At 43.3% G+C, this 27,002-nt stretch overlaps 2 protein-coding genes and 1 long non-coding RNA gene across 3 annotated transcripts in view; all 3 read right to left on the bottom strand.

Annotated features, from left to right (window-relative positions):
• LOC307134791 (NACHT, LRR and PYD domains-containing protein 3-like) overlaps positions 1–27,002 on the bottom strand; it is a gene marked incomplete at its 3' end in the record, with an annotated part of 177,276 nt that overhangs the window by 44,611 nt on the left and 105,663 nt on the right. The gene's annotated exons all lie outside the window — the stretch shown is intronic.
• LOC307135164 lies at positions 9,991–12,077 on the bottom strand. The gene is made up of 3 exons (XR_013817637.1): positions 12,032–12,077; positions 11,876–11,945; positions 9,991–11,078 (listed from the first exon to the last, which is right to left on the bottom strand). It is a non-coding gene; the product is annotated as an uncharacterized lncRNA (long non-coding RNA).
• LOC307135129 (NLR family CARD domain-containing protein 3-like) overlaps positions 26,382–27,002 on the bottom strand; it is a 52,308-nt gene continuing 51,687 nt past the window's right edge. Inside the window, exon 8 of the mRNA XM_079831325.1 lies at positions 26,382–27,002. This exon is cut by the window's right edge and continues 1,410 nt beyond it. The gene's annotated coding sequence lies outside the window, so the exon portion shown is untranslated.

The raw sequence follows: 27,002 nt of genomic DNA, 5'->3' as shown, positions 1-27,002 counted from the left end.
TGTTTGTTCACATTGCTGAGAGAAATCAATAACATGAACACAATATCATTTCTTTATCGCAGGTCAACGAAAAACTGAACTGAACACGAGCCGAGAACTAGTGATGGAGAAACGGAGCTTTTCCAAACTCCGAATCAACTGAACCGATTCATTGACTAAATGATTCACTCTTGTGAAGCGCTCGAGACACGCTGGCGACCCCTGCTGGTCAAAACTGTGACACTGCAATGACAACTCAGACCAAACATGTGTGATGAGACTCTTTATAACACAACTTTATGACATTAAATATAATCCACCATTAAATATGAAGTGTCTGGTTAATTTGTGTTATTTTATTAATTTATAGAGCTTGTTGTGTGTGTTTTATAGGCAGGCCTTGGAGACAATTCACTTTCCCTCATGTTTTATTATGCATGTTTACTGAAATTCATTAAAACTGAACCGACAGGACAAAACTGATCCGATCTGTTAAAGCCATGTGTGATGAGACTCTTTATAAAACAACTGCACATTTTCATGAAAGTGCAATTTATTACATGTGATCTACCGTCTGTATAATTTGTGCTTGTGTTTGTGTGTTTTAGGGCTTGGAAGCAATTCACTTTCAATATTTCTATGAGAACCCATGATCCAGTGTCTTTAGAAGTTTTGAAAATCTACCAATTGCTTGTGGAAATTGCACCAAAGCTATTGAAAACCCAAGTAAGCTGATATTTCCCCTTAACCCTTGAACCCATAACATGTCTCATGACTGTTGTGTTTGCTCCAGGGTGTGTTTTATTGACATGGGATTGATCAGAAACCCAGTAAACACTGAGACATTTTCTGAAGCCCAGATCCACTTGTGCTTTGTGAGCAGCATATAGACTCGATCCCCTTTCTCCAACAGCAGCGTTAAGCCGTTTCCTCCGTTCTCTGGAGGAGAAGCTTCACTCTTGTGATGAACTGCTGTTGCTTCTTGCTTTCCATTCCTCATCAAGACCAGCCTTGTTCATGTGTAACTCCACAATGGTAGAAGAAACTGCAATAGTGAACTCCTCGTAGCGCTGCTGTGAATATCCCTGTTAAAGCGTGACACAGATCTCCATGGAACAGCTGGACATGCATTATACACGTGTGTTGATATTGTTTTCAGCGTGTGGATGAACAATACCTGTGGCCTGGTTGTAGGCATCACCAACATTAGTGTAGACATTCTTGTAAACCAGTGTCGTATCTTTGTCAACTGGTCCAAAGAAACCCTTGGATCCTAATGAAGCTGAAAACACCAGCTTTGGCTTGTCTGAAGAGAACATACGCCTTCTTAAAATGAGGAAAATCGGCTCAGTAGCAATGCAAACAAATGATATCGGCCTAGAACACTTTTTCAAACACATTTCTGTACAAAACAAAGATTATTGGAGCGTTTTATAGAGGAAAAACTAAACACTATTTCAGTCTGTCTACTTCAAAACTCCATATTTAATTAAATGGGATTCATGACATTTCTTTGTGATTATTTTTGAAAACTGTAAATGCTCCAGCAATAGTTTTTCCCCAATATATATTCTAGCACACAGGTCTTCAAACACATCAGTCTCACCTCGGCTTTCCTTCTTGAGTTCCTCAATCTGAGCTTCACTGTCAGCCAGTCTGAGCTCCAGAGCTTTGAGTCGCGTCTCCATTCCTCCAAGATCCTTCAGTAGTTCTGCACATATTCCCAGAGGACAAGTACGCGGCTCGTTTTCATCTTTAGTGCTCAATTCAGAGGCCACCAGTTCAAATATAAGACATTTGCACAGAAGCAGAAGAACTGCTGTTGTTAAGCTCATTCTTAATGCTAAAGTGTGTTAGAGATGTGTGTGCTGTATTCATCAGAATGCCACAAATCTGACGCTTTTATACCGTCATCTGCAATAATTCACATGTGATGGACAATTTAGCCAATGCCAGGCAAACACAGCATATGACTGTTCCTCAAAAACACTGTTGCTCTACATTTGTGCTTAATGTTTCACAAATGGAGGCAATATTGACAGACTAAAGCTGTGGATGTTTTCTTTGGCAGCTTCATCTGTAAAAACACTGAACTCTGGACGTTCACTAATGCTCACAAATCTGTGTTTTAGAACAGCACTTGTGATATGGATGAACACATCTATATTATTATCATGTAAAGCTGTTTATTTGTAATGTTTTTAGAATATCATGTGTAATATTATAGCCAGTAAAAGGGGGGATTATGAACAGAACAAATCTCTGGAAATCCCCTTTGAATCAAACCTTTGACTTGTGCACTATGGGATGGCAGAAACTGTAAAGTGCTTGATGTCCCACTGACACCTGTTGTCTTGATCATGCTCATGTGTTTGATGATAGTCATTAGTTTGGTCTTTATAGCTCTCGTGTTCCCATTGGTCTGTGTTTAGCTTTGCCCGTGTAAGCACTGTTCCGTAAGTTGACGTGAGCCGAGCCGTGTCTTTGTTTGCTTTATGTTTGCTCATGTTTGGGAAATAAAGCTGCACTGGTTCTCCAACATGCCTGCAGTGACTCATGACAGAACGCTGGACTGTCCAATATGAGCAGCAGTTTGAGTATTTCACCTTCATCAAGACAAACATCAGGAGAACATCAAGCACAAAGAACATCACAGGGACGCTCAGAGAGTGCTGGGAGAAGTTAGAGAATGTTGTTTTCTCTCAATGTTACGAGAATGTGTTTGAACTAGGAAAACATTACAAGACATTATTTCAGGAGCGTTTATTACTAACATTTCCACAACTATTACATAACGTTAGTGAAAGTTCTCCTTCCTCTTTTCCTGTTAGCTGGGTATAAACAGAACACACACACTTTTTCTGTTGTGTTGTTTTCCACACGTCTTGTTAGATTTGACATGTGTGATGTTTTTTGGGTGACCAAGCTTTTCATGCTTACTTATTTATTTTACTATCATTATTGTATTATTTTACTATTATTTGTTGTTTATAGTTGCTGTTCTTCAGTTTATTGTATGTACTTCTGCTGTTATTTTATTTTCTCCCTTTATTTGTAGTTCATATATGAATGCTGCTTCAACACAATTCACATCATATGACAGATTCATAATTGTATTTCTCTTTTTTTATTTATTTTTTATACTCAGAACTATCCTTGTTCTGTTTCCATGGCCCTTTTTATTAACGAGAGACGGACTATAATACATATATGGGATATTTCAGTGGCATCTGTAATTGTTTGATGTTTTCTGTTTATGTGGAGGAAAAGAGAAAAAGATTTGACTTGTGCTGTCTAGTTCTGTTTGAGTTTGTGTTCTTGCTGGTTTATCAATCTAACGCAGAAACCAGCGCAGAAATCATCTCACCACAGGGTTCACGTGTGATTCATCAATCGCTCGTTTGCCACCAATCCCATCGCACGAATGATAAATGTGGCGCTAAAAACAATCGGCATTCATATCTCCTCATCTTCCAGAACGCTTCGCTATATTTCCTGCACTTCTTTATCATCTTGTTGAGATCTCCATACACTGGAAAAATGTCCCGCAGAATTCATACTGGCAGGAGCTTTTGGAGGATCCTCATTGGCTGCTGCAGAGCCACTCCATAGCAACCAAACAGAGCACCCTAGCAACCGTTTAACAAGAGCTGTATCTCTGCATCAGAACGTTGTGTAAAGATGGGGGTCGGATCTTTGACTCATGCTAGCAAACTGGACTTTCAACATGCTAGACATGCTAGCAGTGAATAGCTACATGCTAATGGCGATTAGCTTAGGGTTAAAACATGATAAACACAAGTAAAAGTGTTAGCATCATGCTAGCTAAATACTAATCATGTTAACATCATGCTAGCAGCATGCTAATCATGTTAGCATCAAAGCTAGCAACATGCTAATTGTGTTCACAACTTGTTAAAAACATGCTAGCAACATGGTAATCGTGTTAACATTAATGCTAGCAACATGCTAATTGAGTAAGCATCATGCCACCAACATGCTAATAATTTTAGCATTAATGCTAGCAATATGCTAATTGAGTAAGCATCATGCCACCAACATGCTAATCATGTTAGCATTAATGCTAGCAACACGCTAATTATATTCACGTCTTGTTAAAAACATGTTAGCAACATGGTAATTGTGTTAGCATTAATGCTAGAAAAATGCTAATTGTGTTCACATCTTGCTAAAAACATGTTAGCAACATCGTAAATGTGTTAGCATTATGTTGACAAAATGTTAATTGTGTTAGCATCTTGTTGAAAACATATACTAGCAAAACACGGTAATCATGTTCGCATTATGGTAGCAACATGCTAATTGAGTAAGCATCATGCTACCAACATGCTAATCATGTTAGCATTTTGTTAAACAAATCTTAACAAAAATGGTAATTGTGTTATCATAATGTTAACAACATGTTAATCGTGTTAGCATCATGCTAGCAAAAACCTGCTAATTGTGTTATTGTTTTGCTAAAAACATGCTAGCAACAAGGTAATTGTGTTAACATAATGCTAGCAGCATGTTAATCGTATCAGCATTATGCTATCAATATGCTAATTATGTTGGCATTATGTTAGCAAACTTAATAATCATATTAGCATCTTGGAAAAAACATAATAGCAAACATGGTTATTGTATTAACATTATGCTAGCAGCATGTAAATTCTGTTAGCATAATGCTAGCAACTTGATAATCATATTAGCATCTTGGTAAAAACATGATAGCAACATGGTAATGGTGTTAGAATAATGCTAACAAAATATGAAATTGAGTTAGCATTATGCTAATAACATGCTAATCATGTTTGCATTGTGCTAAAAAAAATTATTGTGTTAACATAATGCTTACAAACATGCTAATAGTAAATGTGTTAGCATTATGTTACCAAAATGTTAATTGTGTTAGCATCTTGTTGAAAACATACTAGCAACACGGTAATCATGTTTGCATTATGGTAGCAACATGTTAATCATGCTAGCATCATGTTAAACAAATTTGAGCAAAAATGGTAATTGTGTTATCATAATGTTAGCAACATGTTAATCATGTTACCATCATGCTAGCAAACCTGCTAATTGTGTTATTATTTTGCTAAAAACATCCTAGCAAAAAGGTAATTGTGTTAGCATAATATACTAGCAGCATGTTGATTGTATTAGCATAATGCTAGCAAAAAGCTAATTGTGTTCTCATCTTGTTAAAACATGTTAATTGAGTAATTGAGTTAGCATTATGCCTCATCATCATCATGTTGATCAACAATATTCTAATCATGTTGCCATCTTGTTAAAAATGTTAGCAACATGGTAATCGTGTTAGCATTATGCTAGCAATATGCTAATTATGTTAGCATTATGTTAACAACTTGATAATCATATTAGCATCTTGGCAAAAAAATGCTAACAAACATGGTTATCATGTTAGCATTATGGTAGCAAAATGCTAGTCATGCTAGCATCTTGTTAAACAAATGTTAACAAAAATGGTAATCGTGTTATCATAATGCTAGCAACATGTTAATCATGTTAGCATCTTGCTAAAAACATGTTAGCAAACATGTTAATCATGTTAGTATAATGTTAGCAACATGTTACTTGAGTTAGCATCATGCTTCATCATCATTTATTTGTAAGGACCTTCTGCTTAAAGTGTGGTGGAAATGAAGGTTTTTGCTGCAAACACTGGAAGATGTGAAATCCCGAACTATTTCCCCAAACGTCAGTTCCAGTGAGTCCTAGTGACCATTACAGTTGATTGAGCACAAGTGGGAAACGAATGCTGCCGTTCTCCAGACCAGAGCAATGCATGAGAGCCTGTAGTTGCTCCTGACAGTGAACCAACATGACTTTAGCTGTGGAGCTGACAGGATTCCAGCACAGACGGTGTTTGGCACACACACTGAACCTCACGCCACAGAGCCTTAAAGCTAGCGCTGTAGCTCGACTGCTAGCGCAGATTCAGAGGATTTCTGTGTTCTTCCACAGGAGCAGCACAGCAGCGGCAGCACTGAAGAGGAACCAGACCATGCTGGACCTTCCACAGCTCAAGTTGAGGACAGATGTTGCAGTCCGGTGGACCAGCGCATATGAGATGCTCTCCCGTTTCCTCCAGCAGCATCTGCCATCTGTGCTGACCTCTGACCTCCTGAGGTCAGCTGTTCACTGTCATTACTGACACTACTGAAGGGCCTTAAACAAGATTACACTCATGATTTCAGCTCATCTTCTGATGTGTTGCTGATGTGTTCTGTCCTGTTATTCAAGGTTTAGGAAACATTCATCTTATTTTCAGCTGAAATGATTCAATTCATCTTTTAGTTAATGTTGCTCTGCTGTTTCTAAAGCTGAGAAAGAGAGTCTCTGACATCTGCACCTCGACTGAGATGGAAATCTCAAATGCTGAAGAGGTCAAGCCCTCAAGCCTGTGCTGGTGGAAACAAATGTCCTGTGTGAGGAGAAGAGCCAACAGTTTCTATCATTGCTCCGCTTCACACACAACTGTTGAGTGACATGAGCAGCACTGCTAAAGACTCAAAGAGATGAAGATCTACCAAGAGCTCTCAGAGAGATATAATTCTTCAGAGGAGAAGAGCAACCTCTACATCTCATCAGCCTTAGACCCTCGGTTTAAATCTCTGCCCTTCCCATCACCAGAGGACACGCATCAGACATCTACCAAAGTGTGTCAAAGGCGGATCTTAAGGGAAAGTCCTTTATTAATCCTCTAAATGTTCAGCTCAAGTTTTAGACTTTAAACCCATTCAATTACTGCTAAAATATACACCATCTAGTAAATATCTTCAGTCAGTATTTATAAGCTATTTAGATGTAAAACTGTATGATTGTATTTGACTACTGAGCCTTTTCTTCAATAATAATGCAGCAGGTCAACAGGTGTCCACTGTTTTCTTCCAGGAGGCGGCAGACTTAATGGCCAGCAGATTTCAGATCTCTCCTCCTCCTGAGCAGGAAGAAGCACCAGGTACTGTTTGCTGCTGAGGGGATGATAGACTACAGTGAGCCTGGAAAAGATCTTTCACTTTCCAAAGAGGAGGAAATCTGTGCTTGCTGATCCGCTTGGACAGACGCTCAACAGCAGTAGCACCAGTACGTCCACACCTTCAGCTGCTCCAGAGCTGGGTCTGGAAGAGAAACATGCATATGTGACTCTCACCTTAATCTACTGGGAATGCTTTTGCATTCAAGATAAACCAGCTCTAAGCACTGAAATGTGTCCATGCTTACAGAAAATAAGTTGCCCAGTTGTAATATGTGCCTTAAGTTGATTTACAGAAGAGTTTACAGTTGACAGAAACTCTTGTTAGAAAGCACTGCAGTGTGTTCATGTTCACAGAATAGCTCATTGCACCCTTTGGTTCTGAAATGTGGCCATATTTTGTTATATAAGGTTTTATACCTGGTGTTTTTCTTTTACCATCACTATTTTTAGTAATATATGCATTTCACAATTTCTTTTCAGCAATAAATCTGTAGTTTGAGGGGTTTTGTTAAATGTAATTTGCACAAATGTGAGATGTTGCTGCTATGACTGATATGTTAGAGATGTGAGCTTTCTTTACTACACATGATTTAGTCACAAACTGTTCTCTCTGGCAAATAATCATTGTTCAAGCTTATGGCTGTTTGTCAGCTGTGTGTGCACTTCTGCACTTATTGTACATTGTTGCTGTTCTATAAAATAGATGTACTGTTAATAAATGAAATACATCATGTGCACCAATATACACCAATATGACCTTTCAAGAGGCTCTGTCTGCCTATGATAGCAAGAGGCCTGTGTGAGAGATTTGATCAAAGCCAGCCAATTTTCCCCTGCTGCATTCTAGAGACTTGTCCCTTGGGGCCCGAGCGGGGGCAAAGGACACGCACAACCTACACCAGTTCGCGGGTCGTTGTGGTACCGCTCATCTTGAAGGAAGGTCTGAACGATGCGCTCCAGCACCACAGACAAACCCTTCCTCTCCTCCACTGACAGCTTGCTCTCCAGAAACTGAACAAACCTGCCACACACCAGCCATGAGTGACAGACAGAGAGGGGATCATTTCATCACAGCTATAATAAAGACATTAATACGGTGGCTGAGACAGCTCAACGCACTGCAAATGAAGAAAACACATGCAAATAGAAAAAACATCTTCAGTTTGACAACACATGTGCTGCAAAAGTCCACAACATGCAAATAGAGAAACGCAGCTGCAAATAGGCCTGCTCATAATGCACATACGATCAGAATGTTCAAATAAACAATCAAACACTTTCAGCTGCACCCCACCGAAGACTAATGTACGTCACTTTCGGTTTGGTATGCCAGTCCCGGTGCCAGGACAAACGATTTGGGGTATTATTTTGTGTTAAAAAATATTATTAATAATAAATAATATATATTTTTTATAATTTACTTGATTTGATGACTCAAATCCCAATTACTTATTCACTGCAGAAAGTGAAACTAAAAGTCAGCGATGAGAGCTCTTCTTCAACATGTTCTGATAACACTATTTAACCTACATTTATGTATTAATATTTCCCTTGTGGCCTGTAGTTAAAAGAAATGAGAACAGATAGGTAGATGTTATACAAGTTTTTTTTTTTTTAATGAGGAGTTAGCTAATCTTATTACAGCGTGTCAGTTATGTGATGCACTATAAATTATTGTAGTGCAAATTAAAATATTAATTTAACTCTAAAAGTAGCCTAATCATCATCATCATCATCATTCAGATCATCGCAGAAAGGGCCAGTTCGCCGGGCCTGGAATGTTTTGCAGCGCGTATTTGCATGTGTTGTGGACTTTTTGCAGCACATGTGTTGTCAAACTGAAGAAGATGTTTTTTCTATTTGCATGCGTTTTCTTCATTTGCACGCGTTGAGCTGTCTCGGCCACCGTACATTAAAGATGTTCTTACTTATCCCAGGGGTCTAACGGGTCATCTCCAGCATAGCTGCGCACGCTCAGCTCAAACGCCCTGCAGTGAAAAAGTGAGGAACACTAGAGGAAAGTGTTCACCGGTCATAATGTTACGCCTGATCGGTGTAGAGGAAAGTGTTCACCGGTCATAATGTTACGCCTGATCGGTGTAGAGGAAAGTGTTCACCGGCCATAATGTTACGCCTGATCGGTGTAGAGGAAAGTGTTCACCGGCCATAATGTTACGCCTGATCGGTGTAGAGGAAAGTGTTCACCGGTCATAATGTTACGCCTGATCGGTGTAGAGGAAAGTGTTCACCGGCCATAATGTTACGCCTGATCGGTGTAGAGGAAAGTGTTCACCGGCCATAATGTTACGCCTGATCGGTGTAGAGGAAAGTGTTCACCGGTCATAATGTTACGCCTGATTGGTGTAGAGGAAAGTGTTCACCGGTCATAATGTTACGCCTGATCGGTGTAGAGGAAAGTGTTCACTGGTCATAATGTTACGCCTGATCGGTGTAGAGGAAAGTGTTCACTGGTCATAATGTTACCCCTGATCGGTGTAGAGGAAAGTGTTCACTGGTCCTAATGTTACGCCTGATCGGTGTAGAGGAAAGTGTTCACCGGTCATAATGTTACGCCTGATTGGTGTAGAGGAAAGTGTTCACTGGTCATAATGTTACGCCTGATCGGTGTAGAGGAAAGTGTTCACCGGTCATAATGTTACGCCTGATCGGTGTAGAGGAAAGTGTTCACTGGTCATAATGTTACGCCTGATCGGTGTAGAGGAAAGTGTTCACCGGTCATAATGTTACGCCTGATCGGTGTAGAGGAAAGTGTTCACCGGTCATAATGTTACGCCTGATCGGTGTAGAGGAAAGTGTTCACTGGTCATAATGTTACGCCTGATCGGTGTAGAGGAAAGTGTTCACCGGTCATAATGTTACGCCTGATCGGTGTAGAGGAAAGTGTTCACCGGTCATCGTTTATTCAGGATTCTTTGATGAATTGAAAGCTCATAAGAACAGTTTTTATCTGAAATCTTTTTTCTACTACATTCAAAAGTTTTGGGTCAGTAAGAACTTTTTATTGATTTATTTTTTGGGAAAGAACTGAATAGATTTATTCAGCAAGGATGCATTACAGTATTTCTCAATTTCTAAAACACATTTCTTGAAACCTTCACCCATATTCTAAAAACTTTAAACACAAACCCCAGTCTTTAAACTACATTCACTAAACCCGTGACTCTTCTGGCAAATCAAACACTCGCCTCAAAACCATTTAATCGGTGCTCAAAATCAAACAATACTTTCAGATCATAAACACAGCCAGTCAATATATACACACTCATCAGCATTCATTAGACACTACATCAAAAAATTGAGAACAGCGTCCAGGGCATGCAGTTACAGAGAATGTTTTTTTATTGCATATAGAAAGTAATTTTGCCATAAATAAAAGTAAATAATTCACAACTCAGTTATATATATTGTATAAATATATTGCATACTGTAAGTACTGCAAGTAATACAATATTGCATTTCTGTATTTTCAGCATAAAAATAAAGTAAGGTCAAAGACAACTGTAACCCTTATTACGAGGTAGTAATAATGTACATGGCTTAATAGTCTAAAGTAGTTGTAGAAAACGATTTGGACCAGAATCAGAAAACGCTAAATCGTTAAGAGCCTGAGAATTGAATATCAATAAAAAAATACCACACCAGAATGACAGTTTAGACAACCTGTATTAAATTCACAGGGTGGAACATACATACAAAAAAAACACATTTATGAAAAATAACAAACTAAAATAATAAAGTGCGCACGTAAACAAAACAAAACCCTATCTTTTCAGATTCTTTGAGCTCAGTTCGTCCTTGTTTAGACTTGCCTTGATTGACAAGAGTTCAGTTTCACCGTTGGGGCCCTTTATTCAGTTTGAGTTAGTGTTTGTCCTACCACGACAAAGATGAAGAGGATGATCCGGGCAATCCGTCTAAAGTCAGAGTCACAAACACGGTTGGCTCGCCACCCAGCCACCCGGACTGGGAATCTATGAAACTCTGGGAGAACGTCTGAAACGTGTGGATCTGTATCACTCCGTGGAAAGGATCTCTGCACGATGTTTCCAACTCTTTACCAAAACCTGACCTATAAATAAGGCCAAATCATTTATTTCAATTACCATTCAGTGAATAAATGGACTGCTACAGGCTTTTACAAAATAAAATGAGATAATATTTCAGTACACCTATAATGCAATATAAAAATCTTTCTCTCGTTGTACAACAGCTCTTATGTTTCTTCTCAGGTATCAAAACTATATGAATCTCTCTCTAGTATCAAAAGTAAATTTACATAAATTGCATCCTTCATAAAGATACATTTCAAATTCAAGTTTTCTAAAACCTTACATTAACATTAACAGTATGAAAAATAAAACTGCATGGATTGCATGTAAACAATCAAATTGTATCACTTTAAAATTAGAGGCATTAAGACGTTAGCGTGCTTATTTATCCCCCTCTGCACCGGTAACAGTGGAAAGAATGCACAAAAAATTACACCTCTTTAAGCTTCAGTGACCACAATTAAATCCACAATTTTTAACATCATTATTTAACAACCTAACTATTCAGCAACAGTATGAAAAGTTAACATTTCTTTTTATAACCCACAAACGAAATAACTTGGTTTCAAAGACATTAACCAGTATGTCGCTAGCCTATTGTGGCTAATTACCTTATTAACATATGCACACAGCAGGCTTTACACCTTTACCTTTACACAAGGAGCATCTTTGTATTGATTCACCCATTAACACAGATTAACATAGATGCTAGCGAACTCAAACTCAGCAGACTAGGTTAAATACAAAAATGGGCAGCAAAAGCCTGGCCTGTTAGCATGAATATTAGCGAACTCAGATGCCTAGATAAACAACTCACCATGTTAATGGAATTCACTGCCTTTAGCTCCGTGACAACAGTGGATTCAGGCACAGCTTTCGTTTACACTCTACCTTACAATAAAGTATAGTCAGTATCATCCATAATGATTACAGAACTTGTTTAATTCACTTCACATTGTTTTGTCCATCTTACCAAGCAGATAACGCAGCCTCCTATGCTCAAGTGCAAGCGCCAAAAGAACGTGCAGTGACGCAAAGCTAGAGGCGTAACTGTTACGGAGCCTAGCTGGCAGCTGATTGGTCAGCTCAGTACCTCATAGAATTCACCCATTGGCTCACTTACAAGTCCATCAAAGATACAAAATTAAAGTTAACCCTTTCGTGACTGGGTTAGACAGCTAAATAGGGTTTCTCATTATTAAACCTGGCTACACAACTTCAAATGAAAAGTGTATTACACAAAATATTGTGCAATTGCAAAATCAAAGTCAATGAGAGCCTCATGTGTTGGAGAATAAAAGATTCCCTCCAGCCTCATTCAGGAGTCTTGCAATTCTACAAAAGGGAAAATGCTCTTACAAATATATACATACAGAAACAATAGTAATGGACATCACATTCATATGTAAAATGTATTGAACATTTTTTTTTCTTTTTTCCCCACTCCCCTTTCTATTGACAAACTGATGTATTATATCAAATGTATACAGTAAACTTTCAGTCGCACAAATCGGTGTAGAGGAAAGTGTTCACTGGTCATAATGTTACGCCTGATCGGTGTGTTCATAATGTTACGCCTGATCGGTGTAGAGAAAAGTGTTCACCGGTCATAATGTTACGCCTGATCGGTGTAGAGGAAAGTGTTCACTGGTCATAATGTTACGCCTGATCGGTGTAGAGGAAAGTGTTCACCGGTCATAATGTTACGCCTGATCGGTGTAGAGGAAAGTGTTCACCGGTCATAATGTTACGCCTGATCGGTGTAGAGGAAAGTGTTCACCGGTCATAATGTTACGCCTGATCGGTGTAGAGGAAAGTGTTCACCGGTCATAATGTTACGCCTGATCGGTGTAGAGGAAAGTGTTCACTGGTCATAATGTTACGCCTGATCGGTGTAGAGGAAAGTGTTCACTGGTCATAATGTTACGCCTGATCGGTGTAGAGGAAAGTGTTCACCGGTCATAATGTTACGCCGGATCGGTGTAGAGGAAAGTGTTCACTGGTCATAATGTTACGCCTGATCGGTGTAGAGGAAAGTGTTCACCGGTCATAATGTTACGCCTGATCGGTGTAGAGGAAAGTGTTCACCGGTCATAATGTTACGCCTGATCGGTGTAGAGGAAAGTGTTCACCGGTCATAATGTTACGCCTGATCGGTGTAGAGGAAAGTGTTCACCGGTCATAATGTTACGCCTGATCGGTGTAGAGGAAAGTGTTCACCGGTCATAATGTTACGCCTGATCGGTGTAGAGGAAAGTGTTCACCGGTCATAATGTTACGCCTGATCGGTGTAGAGGAAAGTGTTCACCGGTCATAATGTTACGCCTGATCGGTGTAGAGGAAAGTGTTCACCGGTCATAATGTTACGCCTGATCGGTGTAGAGGAAAGTGTTCAGCGGTCATAATGTTACGCCTGATCGGTGTAGAGGAAAGTGTTCACTGGTCATAATGTTACGCCTGATCGGTGTAGAGGAAAGTGTTCACCGGTCATAATGTTACGCCTGATCGGTGTAGAGGAAAGTGTTCACCGGTCATAATGTTACGCCTGATCGGTGTAGAGGAAAGTGTTCACTGGTCATAATGTTACGCCTGATCGGTGTAGAGGAAAGTGTTCACCGGTCATAATGTTACGCCTGATCGGTGTAGAGGAAAGTGTTCACCGGTCATAATGTTACGCCTGATCGGTGTAGAGGAAAGTGTTCACCGGTCATAATGTTACGCCTGATCGGTGTAGAGGAAAGTGTTCACCGGTCATAATGTTACGCCTGATCGGTGTAGAGGAAAGTGTTCACTGGTCATAATGTTACGCCTGATCGGTGTAGAGGAAAGTGTTCACCGGTCATAATGTTATGCCTGATCGGTGTAGAGGAAAGTGTTCACCGGTCATAATGTTACGCCTGATCGGTGTAGAGGAAAGTGTTCACCGGTCATAATGTTACGCCTGATCGGTGTAGAGGAAAGTGTTCACCGGTCATAATGTTACGCCTGATCGGTGTAGAGGAAAGTGTTCACTGGTCATCGTTTATTCAGGATTCTTTGATGAATTGAAAGCTCATAAGAACAGTTTTTATCTGAAATCTTTTTTCTACTACATTCAAAAGTTTTGGGTCAGTAAGAACTTTTTATTGATTTATTTTTTGGGAAAGAACTGAATAGATTTATTCAGCAAGGATGCATTACAGTATTTCTCAATTTCTAAAACACATTTCTTGAAACCTTCACCCATATTCTAAAAACTTTAAACACAAACCCCAGTCTTTAAACTACATTCACTAAACCCGTGACTCTTCTGGCAAATCAAACACTCGCCTCAAAACCATTTAATCGGTGCTCAAAATCAAACAATACTTTCAGATCATAAACACAGCCAGTCAATATATACACACTCATCAGCATTCATTAGACACTACATCAAAAAATTGAGAACACAGCGTCCAGGGCATGCAGTTACAGAGAATGTTTTTTTTGTTGCATATAGAAAGTAATTTTGCCATAAATAAAAGTAAATAATTCACAACTCAGTTATATATATTGTATAAATATATTGCATACTGTAAGTACTGCAAGTAATACAATATTGCATTTCTGTATTTTCAGCATAAAAATAAAGTAAGGTCAAAGAACAAAGACAACTCTAAATGAAAAGCTTATTACACAAAATATTGTGCAATTTCAAAATCAAAGTCAATGAGAGCCTCATGTGTTGGAGAATAAAAGATTCCCTCCAGCCTCATTCAGGAGTCTTGCAATTCTAAAAAAGGGAAAATGCTCTTACAAATATATACATACAGAAACAATAGTAATGGACATCACATTCATATGTAAAATGTATTGAACATTTTTTTTTCTTTTTTCCCCACTCCCCTTTCTATTGACAAACTGATGTATTATATCAAATGTATACAGTAAACTTTCAGTCGCACAAATCGGTGTAGAGGAAAGTGTTCACTGGTCATAATGTTACGCCTGATCGGTGTAGAGGAAAGTGTTCACCGGTCATAATGTTACGCCTGATCGGTGTAGAGGAAAGTGTTCACCGGTCATAATGTTACGCCTGATCGGTGTAGAGGAAAGTGTTCACTGGTCATAATGTTACGCCTCATCGGTGTAGAGGAAATTGTTCACCGGTCATAATGTTACGCCTGATCGGTGTAGAGGAAAGTGTTCACTGGTCATAATGTTACGCCTGATCGGTGTAGAGAAAAGTGTTCACCGGTCATAATGTTACGCCTGATCGGTGTAGAGGAAAGCGTTCACTGGTCATAATGTTACGCCTCATCGGTGTAGAGGAAAGTGTTCACCGGTCATAATGTTACGCCTGATCGGTGTAGAGGAAAGTGTTCACCGGTCATAATGTTACGCCTGATCGGTGTAGAGGAAAGTGTTCACCGGTCATAATGTTACGCCTGATCGGTGTAGAGGAAAGTGTTCACCGGTCATAATGTTACGCCTGATCGGTGTAGAGGAAAGTGTTCACTGGTCATAATGTTACGCCTGATCGGTGTAGAGGAAAGTGTTCACTGGTCATAATGTTACGCCTGATCGGTGTAGAGGAAAGTGTTCACCGGTCATAATGTTACGCCGGATCGGTGTAGAGGAAAGTGTTCACTGGTCATAATGTTACGCCTGATCGGTGTAGAGGAAAGTGTTCACCGGTCATAATGTTACGCCTGATCGGTGTAGAGGAAAGTGTTCACCGGTCATAATGTTACGCCTGATCGGTGTAGAGGAAAGTGTTCACCGGTCATAATGTTACGCCTGATCGGTGTAGAGGAAAGTGTTCACCGGTCATAATGTTACGCCTGATCGGTGTAGAGGAAAGTGTTCACCGGTCATAATGTTACGCCTGATCGGTGTAGAGGAAAGTGTTCACCGGTCATAATGTTACGCCTGATCGGTGTAGAGGAAAGTGTTCACCGGTCATAATGTTACGCCTGATCGGTGTAGAGGAAAGTGTTCACCGGTCATAATGTTACGCCTGATCGGTGTAGAGGAAAGTGTTCAGCGGTCATAATGTTACGCCTGATCGGTGTAGAGGAAAGTGTTCACTGGTCATAATGTTACGCCTGATCGGTGTAGAGGAAAGTGTTCACCGGTCATAATGTTACGCCTGATCGGTGTAGAGGAAAGTGTTCACCGGTCATAATGTTACGCCTGATCGGTGTAGAGGAAAGTGTTCACTGGTCATAATGTTACGCCTGATCGGTGTAGAGGAAAGTGTTCACCGGTCATAATGTTACGCCTGATCGGTGTAGAGGAAAGTGTTCACCGGTCATAATGTTACGCCTGATCGGTGTAGAGGAAAGTGTTCACCGGTCATAATGTTACGCCTGATCGGTGTAGAGGAAAGTGTTCACCGGTCATAATGTTACGCCTGATCGGTGTAGAGGAAAGTGTTCACTGGTCATAATGTTATGCCTGATCGGTGTAGAGGAAAGTGTTCACTGGTCATAATGTTACGCCTGATCGGTGTAGAGGAAAGTGTTTACTGGTCATAATGTTATGCCTGATCGGTGTAGAGGAAAGTGTTCACTGGTCATAATGTTATGCCTGATCGGTGTAGAGGAAAGTGTTCACCGGTCATAATGTTACGCCTGATCGGTGTAGAGGAAAGTGTTCACCGGTCATAATGTTACGCCTGATCGGTGTAGAGGAAAGTGTTCACTGGTCATAATGTTATGCCTGATCGGTGTAGAGGAAAGTGTTCACTGGTCATAATGTTACGCCTGATCGGTGTAGAGGAAAGTGTTCACCGGTCATAATGTTACGCCTGATCGGTGTAGAGGAAAGTGTTCACTGGTCATAATGTTACGCCTGATCGGTGTAGAGGAAAGTGTTCACCGGTCATAATGTTACGCCTGATCGGTGTAGAGGAAAGTGTTCACCGGTCATAATGTTACGCCTGATCGGTGTAGAGGAAAGTGTTCACTGGTCATAATGTTACGCCTGATCGGTGTAGAGGAAAGTGTTCACTGGTCATAATGTTACGCCTGATCGGTGTAGAGGAAAGTGTTCACCGGTCATAATGTTACGCCTGATCGGTGTAGAGGAAAGTGTTCACTGGTCATAATGTTACGCCTGATCGGTGTAGAGGAAAGTGTTCACCGGTCATAATGTTACGCCTGATCGGTGTAGAGGAAAGTGTTTACTGGTCATAATGTTACGCCTGATCGGTGTAGAGGAAAGTGTTCACCGGTCATAATGTTACGCCTGATCGGTGTAGAGGAAAGTGTTTACTGGTCATAATGTTACGCCTGATCGGTGTAGAGGAAAGTGTTCACTGGTCATCGTTTATTCAGGATTCTTTGAGGAATTGAAAGCTCATAAGAACAGTTTTTATCTGAAATCTTTTTTCTACTACATTCAAAAGTTTTGGGTCAGTAAGAACTTTTTATTGATTTATTTTTTGGGAAAGAACTGAATAGATTTATTCAGCAAGGATGCATTACAGTATTTCTCAATTTCTAAAACACATTTCTTGAAACCTTCACCCATATTCTAAAAACTTTAAACACAAACCCCAGTCTTTAAACTACATTCACTAAACCCGTGACTCTTCTGGCAAATCAAACACTCGCCTCAAAACCATTTAATCGGTGCTCAAAATCAAACAATACTTTCAGATCATAAACACAGCCAGTCAATATATACACACTCATCAGCATTCATTAGACACTACATCAAAAAATTGAGAACAGCGTCCAGGGCATGCAGTTACAGAGAATGTTTTTTTTGTTGCATATAGAAAGTAATTTTGCCATAAATAAAAGTAAATAATTCACAACTCAGTTATATATATTGTATAAATATATTGCATACTGTAAGTACTGCAAGTAATACAATATTGCATTTCTGTATTTTCAGCATAAAAATAAAGTAAGGCCAAAGAACAAAGACAACTCTAAATGAAAAGCTTATTACACAAAATATTGTGCAATTTCAAAATCAAAGTCAATGAGAGCCTCATGTGTTGGAGAATAAAAGATTCCCTCCAGCCTCATTCAGGAGTCTTGCAATTCTACAAAAGGGAAAATGCTCTTACAAATATATACATACAGAAACAATAGTAATGGACATCACATTCATATGTAAAATGTATTGTAATTTTTTTTCTCTTTTTCCCCCACTCCCCTTTCTATTGACAAACTGATGTACTGTATCAAATGTATACAGAAAACTTTCAGTGGCACAAATGAGAAAAACAATACATTGACCTGTTCTCTCTCCTCTGAGTGTCTGATTATGGCCACAGAGAATCTGGATGAATTGGGTTGTGCTCTTGGTTCTGCTTCCCTCATTATCATTCCATGAACAAGAACATCTATCACAGCTGCCTGAGTTTGATCTGAAATTACTATTCTTGCTCTTCATTGTCCTTGTACTCTTCCTCCTCTTCCTCCTCTTCCTCCTCTTCCTTCTCTTCCTCCTCTTCCTCCTCTTCCTCCTCTTCCTCCTCTCCCTCCTCTTCCTCCTCTTCCTCCTCTTCCTCCTCTTCCTCCTCTACCTTCTCTTCCTCCTCTTCCTCCTCTTCCTCCTCTCCCTCTTCTTCCTCCTCTCCCTCCTCTTCCTCCTCTTCCTTCTCTTCCTCCTCTTCCTCCTCTTCCTCCTCTTCCTTCTCTTCCTCCTCTTCCTCCTCTTCCTCCTCTTCCTCCTCTTCCTCCTCTCCCTCCTCTTCCTCTTCTTCCTCCTCTTCCTCCTCTTCCTCCTCTTTCTCCTCTTCCTCCTCTTCCTCCTCTTCCTCCTCTCCCTCTTCTTCCTCCTCTCCCTCCTCTTCCTCCTCTTCCTTCTCTTCCTCCTCTTCCTCCTCTTCCTCCTCTTCCTCCTCTTCCTCCTCTCCCTCCTCTTCCTCTTCTTCCTCCTCTTCCTCCTCTTCCTTCTCTTCCTCTTCTACCTTCTCTTCCTCCTCTTCCTTCTCTTCCTCTTCTTCCTTCTCTCCCTCCTCTTCCTCCTCTTCCTCCTCTTCCTTCTCTTCCTCCTCTTCCTTCTCTTCCTCCTCTTCCTTCTCTTCCTCTTCTTCCTTCTCTCCCTCCTCTTCCTCCTCTTCCTCCTCTTCCTTCTCTTCCTCCTCTTCCTCCTCTTCCTTCTCTCCCTCCTCTTCCTCCTCTTCCTTCTCTTCCTCCTCTTCCTCCTCTCCCTCCTCTACCTCCTCTTCCTCCTCTTCCTTCTCTTCCTCCTCTTCCTCCTCTTCCTCCTCTCCCTCCTCTTCCTCCTCTACCTCCTCTCCCTCCTCTTCCTCCTCTTCCTTCTCTTCCTCCTCTTCCTCCTCTACCTCCTCTTCCTTCTCTCCCTCCTCTTCCTCCTCTCCCTCCTCTTCCTCCTCTTCCTTCTCTTCCTCCTCTTCCTTCTCTCCCTCCTCTTCCTTCTCTTCCTCCTCTCCCTTCTCTTCCTCCTCTTCCTTCTCTTCCTCCTCTTCCTTCTCTTCCTCCTCTTCCTTCTCTTCCTCCTCTACCTTCTCTTCCTTCTCTTCCTCCTCTTCCTTCTCTTCCTCCTCTCCCTTCTCTTCCTCCTCTTCCTTCTCTTCCTCCTCTTCCTTCTCTTCCTCCTCTCCCTCCTCTTCCTCCTCTACCTTCTCTTCCTCCTCTTCCTTCTCTTCCTCCTCTACCTTCTCTTCCTCCTCTTCCTTCTCTTCCTCCTCTACCTTCTCTTCCTCCTCTCCCTCCTCTTCCTTCTCTTCCTTCTCTCCCTCCTCTTCCTCCTCTTCCTCCTCTTCCTTCTCTTCCTTCTCTCCCTCCTCTTCCTTCTCTCCCTCCTCTTCCTCCTCTTCCTCCTCTCCCTCCTCTACCTCCTCTCCCTCCTCTTCCTTCTCTCCCTCCTCTTCCTCCTCTACCTCCTCTTCCTTCTCTTCCTCCTCTTCCTCCTCTACCTCCTCTTCCTCCTCTCCCTCCTCTTCCTCCTCTTCCTCCTCTCCCTCCTCTTCCTCCTCTACCTCCTCTCCCTCCTCTACCTCCTCTTCCTTCTCTCCCTCCTCTTCCTCCTCTTCCTTCTCTTCCTCCTCTACCTCCTCTTCCTTCTCTCCCTCCTCTCCCTCCTCTTCCTCCTCTCCCTCCTCTTCCTCCTCTTCCTCCTCTTCCTTCTCTCCCTCCTCTTCCTCCTCTTCCTTCTCTCCCTCCTCTACCTTCTCTCCCTCCTCTTCCTTCTCTCCCTCCTCTTCCTTCTCTTCCTCCTCTCCCTCCTCTTCCTCCTCTTCCTCCTCTTACTTCTCTCCCTCCTCTTCCTTCTCTTCCTCCTCTCCCTTCTCTTCCTTCTCTTCCTCCTCTTCCTTCTCTTCCTCCTCTCCCTCCTCTTCCTCCTCTACCTTCTCTTCCTTCTCTTCCTCCTCTACCTCCTCTTCCTCCTCTTCCTTCTCTTCCTCCTCTACCTCCTCTCCCTCCTCTTCCTTCTCTTCCTTCTCTCCCTCCTCTTCCTCCTCTTCCTTCTCTCCCTCCTCTTCCTTCTCTTCCTCCTCTCCCTTCTCTTCCTCCTCTTCCTTCTCTTCCTCCTCTCCCTCCTCTCCCTTCTCTTCCTCCTCTTCCTTCTCTTCCTCCTCTACCTTCTCTTCCTCCTCTTCCTTCTCTTCCTCCTCTTCCTTCTCTCCCTCCTCTTCCTCCTCTTCCTTCTCTCCCTCCTCTTCCTCCTCTTCCTCCTCTTCCTTCTCTTCCTCCTCTTCCTCCTCTCCCTCCTCTTCCTTCTCTCCCTCCTCTTCCTCCTCTTCCTTCTCTTCCTCCTCTACCTCCTCTTCCTTCTCTCCCTCCTCTCCATCCTCTTCCTCCTCTCCCTCCTCTTCCTCCTCTCCCTCCTCTTCCTTCTCTTCCTCCTCTCCCTCCTCTTCCTCCTCTTCCTTCTCTCCCTCCTCTACCTTCTCTCCCTCCTCTTCCTTCTCTCCCTCCTCTTCCTTCTCTTCCTCCTCTCCCTCCTCTTCCTCCTCTTCCTCCTCTTCCTTCTCTCCCTCCTCTTCCTTCTCTTCCTCCTCTCCCTTCTCTTCCTCCTCTTCCTTCTCTTCCTCCTCTTCCTTCTCTTCCTCCTCTCCCTCCTCTTCCTCCTCTACCTTCTCTTCCTTCTCTTCCTCCTCTACCTCCTCTTCCTCCTCTTCCTTCTCTTCCTCCTCTACCTCCTCTCCCTCCTCTTCCTTCTCTTCCTTCTCTCCCTCCTCTTCCTCCTCTTCCTTCTCTCCCTCCTCTTCCTTCTCTTCCTCCTCTCCCTTCTCTTCCTCCTCTTCCTTCTCTTCCTCCTCTCCCTCCTCTACCTTCTCTTCCTCCTCTTCCTTCTCTTCCTCCTCTACCTTCTCTTCCTCCTCTTCCTTCTCTTCCTCCTCTACCTTCTCTTCCTCCTCTACCTCCTCTCCCTTCTCTCCCTCCTCTTCCTCCTCTTCCTTCTCTCCCTCCTCTTCCTCCTCTTCCTTCTCTTCCTCCTCTTCCTCCTCTACCTTCTCTTCCTCCTCTTCCTTCTCTTCCTCCTCTACCTTCTCTTCCTCCTCTACCTCCTCTCCCTTCTCTCCCTCCTCTTCCTCCTCTTCCTTCTCTCCCTCCTCTTCCTCCTCTTCCTTCTCTTCCTCCTCTTCCTCCTCTTCCTCCTCTACCTTCTCTTCCTCCTCTTCCTTCTCTTCCTCCTCTCCCTCCTCTACCTTCTCTTCCTCCTCTTCCTTCTCTTCCTCCTCTACCTTCTCTTCCTCCTCTTCCTTCTCTTCCTCCTCTACCTTCTCTTCCTCCTCTTCCTCCTCTTCCTTCTCTCCCTCCTCTTCCTCCTCTTCCTTCTCTCCCTCCTCTTCCTCCTCTTCCTCCTCTTCCTTCTCTTCCTCCTCTTCCTCCTCTCCCTCCTCTTCCTCCTCTCCCTCCTCTTCCTTCTCTCCCTCCTCTTCCTCCTCTTCCTTCTCTTCCTCCTCTACCTCCTCTTCCTTCTCTCCCTCCTCTCCATCCTCTTCCTCCTCTCCCTCCTCTTCCTCCTCTCCCTCCTCTTCCTTCTCTTCCTCCTCTCCCTCCTCTTCCTCCTCTTCCTTCTCTCCCTCCTCTACCTTCTCTCCCTCCTCTTCCTTCTCTCCCTCCTCTTCCTTCTCTTCCTCCTCTCCCTCCTCTTCCTCCTCTTCCTCCTCTTCCTTCTCTCCCTCCTCTTCCTTCTCTTCCTCCTCTCCCTTCTCTTCCTCCTCTTCCTTCTCTTCCTCCTCTTCCTTCTCTTCCTCCTCTCCCTCCTCTTCCTCCTCTACCTTCTCTTCCTTCTCTTCCTCCTCTACCTCCTCTTCCTCCTCTTCCTTCTCTTCCTCCTCTACCTCCTCTCCCTCCTCTTCCTTCTCTTCCTTCTCTCCCTCCTCTTCCTCCTCTTCCTTCTCTCCCTCCTCTTCCTTCTCTTCCTCCTCTCCCTTCTCTTCCTCCTCTTCCTTCTCTTCCTCCTCTCCCTCCTCTACCTTCTCTTCCTCCTCTTCCTTCTCTTCCTCCTCTACCTTCTCTTCCTCCTCTTCCTTCTCTTCCTCCTCTTCCTTCTCTTCCTCCTCTACCTCCTCTCCCTCCTCTTCCTTCTCTTCCTTCTCTCCCTCCTCTTCCTCCTCTTCCTTCTCTCCCTCCTCTTCCTTCTCTTCCTCCTCTCCCTTCTCTTCCTCCTCTTCCTTCTCTTCCTCCTCTCCCTCCTCTACCTTCTCTTCCTCCTCTTCCTTCTCTTCCTCCTCTACCTTCTCTCCCTCCTCTTCCTTCTCTTCCTCTTCTACCTTCTCTTCCTCCTCTTCCTTCTCTTCCTCCTCTACCTTCTCTTCCTCCTCTCCCTTCTCTTCCTCCTCTTCCTCCTCTACCTTCTCTTCCTCCTCTTCCTTCTCTTCTTCCTCTTCCTCCTCTTCCTTCTCTTCCTCCTCTCCCTCCTCTTCCTTCTCTTCCTTCTCTCCCTCCTCTTCCTCCTCTTCCTTCTCTCCCTCCTCTTCCTTCTCTTCCTCCTCTCCCTCCTCTTCCTCCTCTTCCTCCTCTTCCTTCTCTCCCTCCTCTTCCTTCTCTCCCTCCTCTTCCTCCTCTACCTTCTCTTCCTCCTCTCCCTTCTCTTCCTCCTCTTCCTTCTCTTCCTCCTCTCCCTCCTATACCTTCTCTTCCTCCTCTTCCTTCTCTTCCTCCTCTACCTTCTCTTCCTCCTCTTCCTTCTCTTCCTCCTCTACCTTCTCTCCCTCCTCTTCCTTCTCTTCCTCTTCTACCTTCTCTTCCTCCTCTTCCTTCTCTTCCTCCTCTACCTTCTCTTCCTCCTCTCCCTTCTCTTCCTCCTCTCCCTTCTCTTCCTCCTCTACCTTCTCTTCCTCCTCTTCCTCCTCTTCCTTCTCTCCCTCCTCTTCCTTCTCTTCCTCTTCTACCTTATCTTCCTCCTCTTCCTTCTCTTCCTCCTCTACCTTCTCTTCCTCCTCTCCCTTCTCTTCCTCCTCTCCCTTCTCTTCCTCCTCTACCTTCTCTCCCTCCTCTTCCTTCTCTTCCTCTTCTTCCTTCTCTTCCTCCTCTTCCTTCTCTTCCTCCTCTACCTTCTCTTCCTCCTCTCCCTTCTCTTCCTCCTCTACCTCCTCTTCCTTCTCTTCCTCCTCTTCCTCCTCTCCCTTCTCTTCCTCCTCTCCCTCCTCTTCCTCCTCTTCCTTCTCTTCCTTCTCTTCCTCCTCTTCCTTCTCTCCCTCCTCTTCCTTCTCTTCCTCTTCTTCCTTCTCTTCCTCCTCTTCCTTCTCTTCCTTCTCTTCCTCCTCTTCCTTCTCTTCCTCCTCTCCCTTCTCTTCCTCCTCTCCCTCCTCTTCCTCCTCTTCCTCTTCTTCCTTCTCTTCCTCCTCTTCCTCCTCTCCCTTCTCTTCCTCCTCTTCCTTCTCTTCCTCCTCTCCCTTCTCTTCCTCCTCTCCCTTCTCTTCCTCCTCTCCCTTCTCTTCCTCCTCTACCTCCTCTTCCTCCTCTCCCTTCTCTTCCTCCTCTTCCTTCTCTTCCTCCTCTCCCTTCTCTTCCTCCTCTCCCTCCTCTTCCTCCTCTTCCTTCTCTTCCTTCTCTTCCTCCTCTTCCTTCTCTCCCTCCTCTTCCTTCTCTTCCTCTTCTTCCTTCTCTTCCTCCTCTTCCTTCTCTTCCTTCTCTTCCTCCTCTTCCTTCTCTTCCTCCTCTCCCTTCTCTTCCTCCTCTCCCTCCTCTTCCTCCTCTTCCTCTTCTTCCTTCTCTTCCTCCTCTTCCTCTTCTTCCTTCTCTTCCTCTTCCTCCTCTTCCTTCTCTTCCTCCTCTTCCTTCTCTTCCTCCTCTCCCTTCTCTTCCTCCTCTCCCTCCTCTTCCTCCTCTTCCTTCTCTTCCTTCTCTTCCTCCTCTCCCTCCTCTTCCTTCTCTTCCTCTTCTTCCTTCTCTTCCTCCTCTTCCTTCTCTTCCTCCTCTCCCTTCTCTTCCTCCTCTTCCTCCTCTCCCTTCTCTTCCTCCTCTACCTTCTCTTCCTCCTCTTCCTCCTCTCCCTTCTCTTCCTCCTCTACCTTCTCTTCCTCCTCTTCCTCCTCTTCCTTCTCTTCCTCCTCTCCCTCCTCTTCCTTCTCTTCCTCCTCTCCCTCCTCTTCCTTCTCTCCCTCCTCTTCCTCCTCTTCCTTCTCTTCCTCCTCTCCCTCCTCCTCCTCTCCCTCCTCTCCCTCTTCTTCCTCCTCTTCCTTCTCTTCCTCTTCCTTCTCTCCCTCCTCTCCCTCCTCTTCCTCTTCCTTCTCTCCCTCCTCTTCCTCCTCTCCCTCCTCTTCCTCTTCCTCCTCTCCCTCCTCTTCCTCTTCCTTCTCTTCCTTCTCTCCCTCCTCTTCCTCCTCTTCCTTCTCTCCCTCCTCTTCCTCCTCTCCCTTCTCTTCCTCCTCTTCCTTCTCTTCCTCCTCTCCCTCCTCTACCTTGTCTTCCTCCTCTTCCTTCTCTTCCTCCTCTACCTTCTCTTCCTCCTCTTCCTTCTCTTCCTCCTCTACCTTCTCTCCCTCCTCTTCCTTCTCTTCCTCTTCCTCCCCTTCCTCTTCCTTCTCTCCCTCCTCTTCCTCTTCCTCCTCTCCCTCCTCTTCCTTCTCTCCCTCCTCTTCCTCCTCTCCCTCCTCTTCCTCCTCTCCCTCCTCTTCCTTCTCTCCCTCCTCTTCCTCCTCTCCCTTCTCTTCCTCCTCTTCCTTCTCTTCCTCCTCTCCCTCCTCTACCTTCTCTTCCTCCTCTTCCTTCTCTTCCTCCTCTACCTTCTCTTCCTCCTCTTCCTTCTCTTCCTCCTCTTCCTCCTCTTCCTTCTCTTCCTCCTCTACCTTCTCTTCCTCCTCTTCCTTCTCTTCCTCCTCTACCTTCTCTTCCTCCTCTTCCTTCTCTTCCTCCTCTTCCTTCTCTCCCTCCTCTTCCTCTTCTACCTTCTCTTCCTCCTCTTCCTTCTCTTCCTCCTCTACCTTCTCTTCCTCCTCTTCCTTCTCTTCCTCCTCTCCCTTCTCTTCCTCCTCCCCCTTCTCTTCCTCCTCTACCTTCTCTTCCTCCTCTCCCTCCTCTTCCCCCTCCTCTTCCTCTTCCTTCTCTCCCTCCTCTTCCTCTTCTTCCTCCTCTGCTGACGATGGCCGTTGTGTTGTAGTTGTGTTTAACTTTTGCCACATGTATGTACCATTTTGCAACACAGTGCATAATGTGTTTTAGTGAGTAAGAATGTGTTTAGAGTTTTGCAAAAAGAGTGGATGAGATTTGCAAACAGTGTCTGAACTACCTGAACTTGTTTAAGGTTTTGCCTACAAAGTGACTGATTTGACAGATGGGTTTAGGCCACTGAGCATTGGGTTCAGAGAATGGGCTTTAGTGTTTTAGCAATTGAGAAATACTGTAAATTGATCAAAAGTGACATTTATAATGTTACAAAAGATTGTTTAAAATAAATGCTGTTTTTTTAACTTTCTTTTCATCACAGAATCCTGAAATAAACTATAATAATCATAAATGTGTTGATCATCAGATCCTCATATGAGAATGATTAGTGAAGGTCATGTGACACTGAAGACTGGAGTAATGATGATAAATTCAGCTTTGATCACAGGAATAAATCACACTTTACTATATGTGTGTGTGTGTGTGTGTGTGTGTGTGAACAGCTGATCTACACTGGAGTGTGTGTGTGTGTGTGTGTGTGTGTGTGTGTGTGAACAGCTGATCTACACTGGAGTGTGTGTGTGTGTGTGTGTGTGTGTGTGTGTGTGTGTGTGTGTGTGTGTGTGTGTGTGTGTGTGTGTGTGTGTGTGTGTGTGTGTGTGTGAGTGTGTGAACAGCTGATCTACACTGGAGTGTGTGTGTGTGTGTGTGTGTGTGTGTGTGTGTGTGTGTGAACAGCTGATCTACACTGGAGGAATATTTCACTGTTTTACTGGAGTTATGATCAGATTCATGAGCACAAGAGACTCAAAGACTGTCATAGATGTATGAAAATGTATTAAAACACACAAGCCCAGAGAAGGGAGGCACACAGTTGTGTTATATAGAACAAAACATCATGATATTGTCCCATATTAATAACCGAACTGAATCATAAACATCATCAGGACGAACACACACTCTAGGTCAGATGCTAACACGCTACTTACTGAAAATAAGAATTAATGTCCATCGTTTCTTCTTGTTGAACACAGAAAGTCCGTGGGGGAATGTTTACGGTTAAACGAGACTCATTTAAAACACGTTAATAACAATATTAATCGCTAATATTTCCGTTAACTAGCCCCGCTCTGCTAACTGTATCACTGCAACAACGACATGTTTTCAAATGTACCGCTTAGCCAATCATTAGCCTTCATGGCTCAACAGCCAATCAGAGTCCGACACAACAACGCGTCACGTTTACTCGGTGGCTCCGCCCTCTCTATGGCTCAGGGTGGCGCTGGGCGGAGCTTACATGAATATTCATGAGTTTCCTGTTTGGCGTTAAAGACACTCTGGAAATATGAACATGTGCTCTCCGGATCATCACAGAAACTGTTTTGAGATTTCCAGCTTCACATGAAAGAGCAGGACAGACCTCACAGCCGACAGTAA

This window comes from Gobio gobio, assembly GCF_949357685.1.
Source record: "Gobio gobio genome assembly, chromosome: 12".
NCBI classification, from domain to species: Eukaryota; Metazoa; Chordata; class Actinopteri; order Cypriniformes; family Gobionidae; genus Gobio; species Gobio gobio.
Note: the sequence above shows the minus strand (reverse complement) of the source record. Positions and strands in the feature narration are given on the sequence as shown.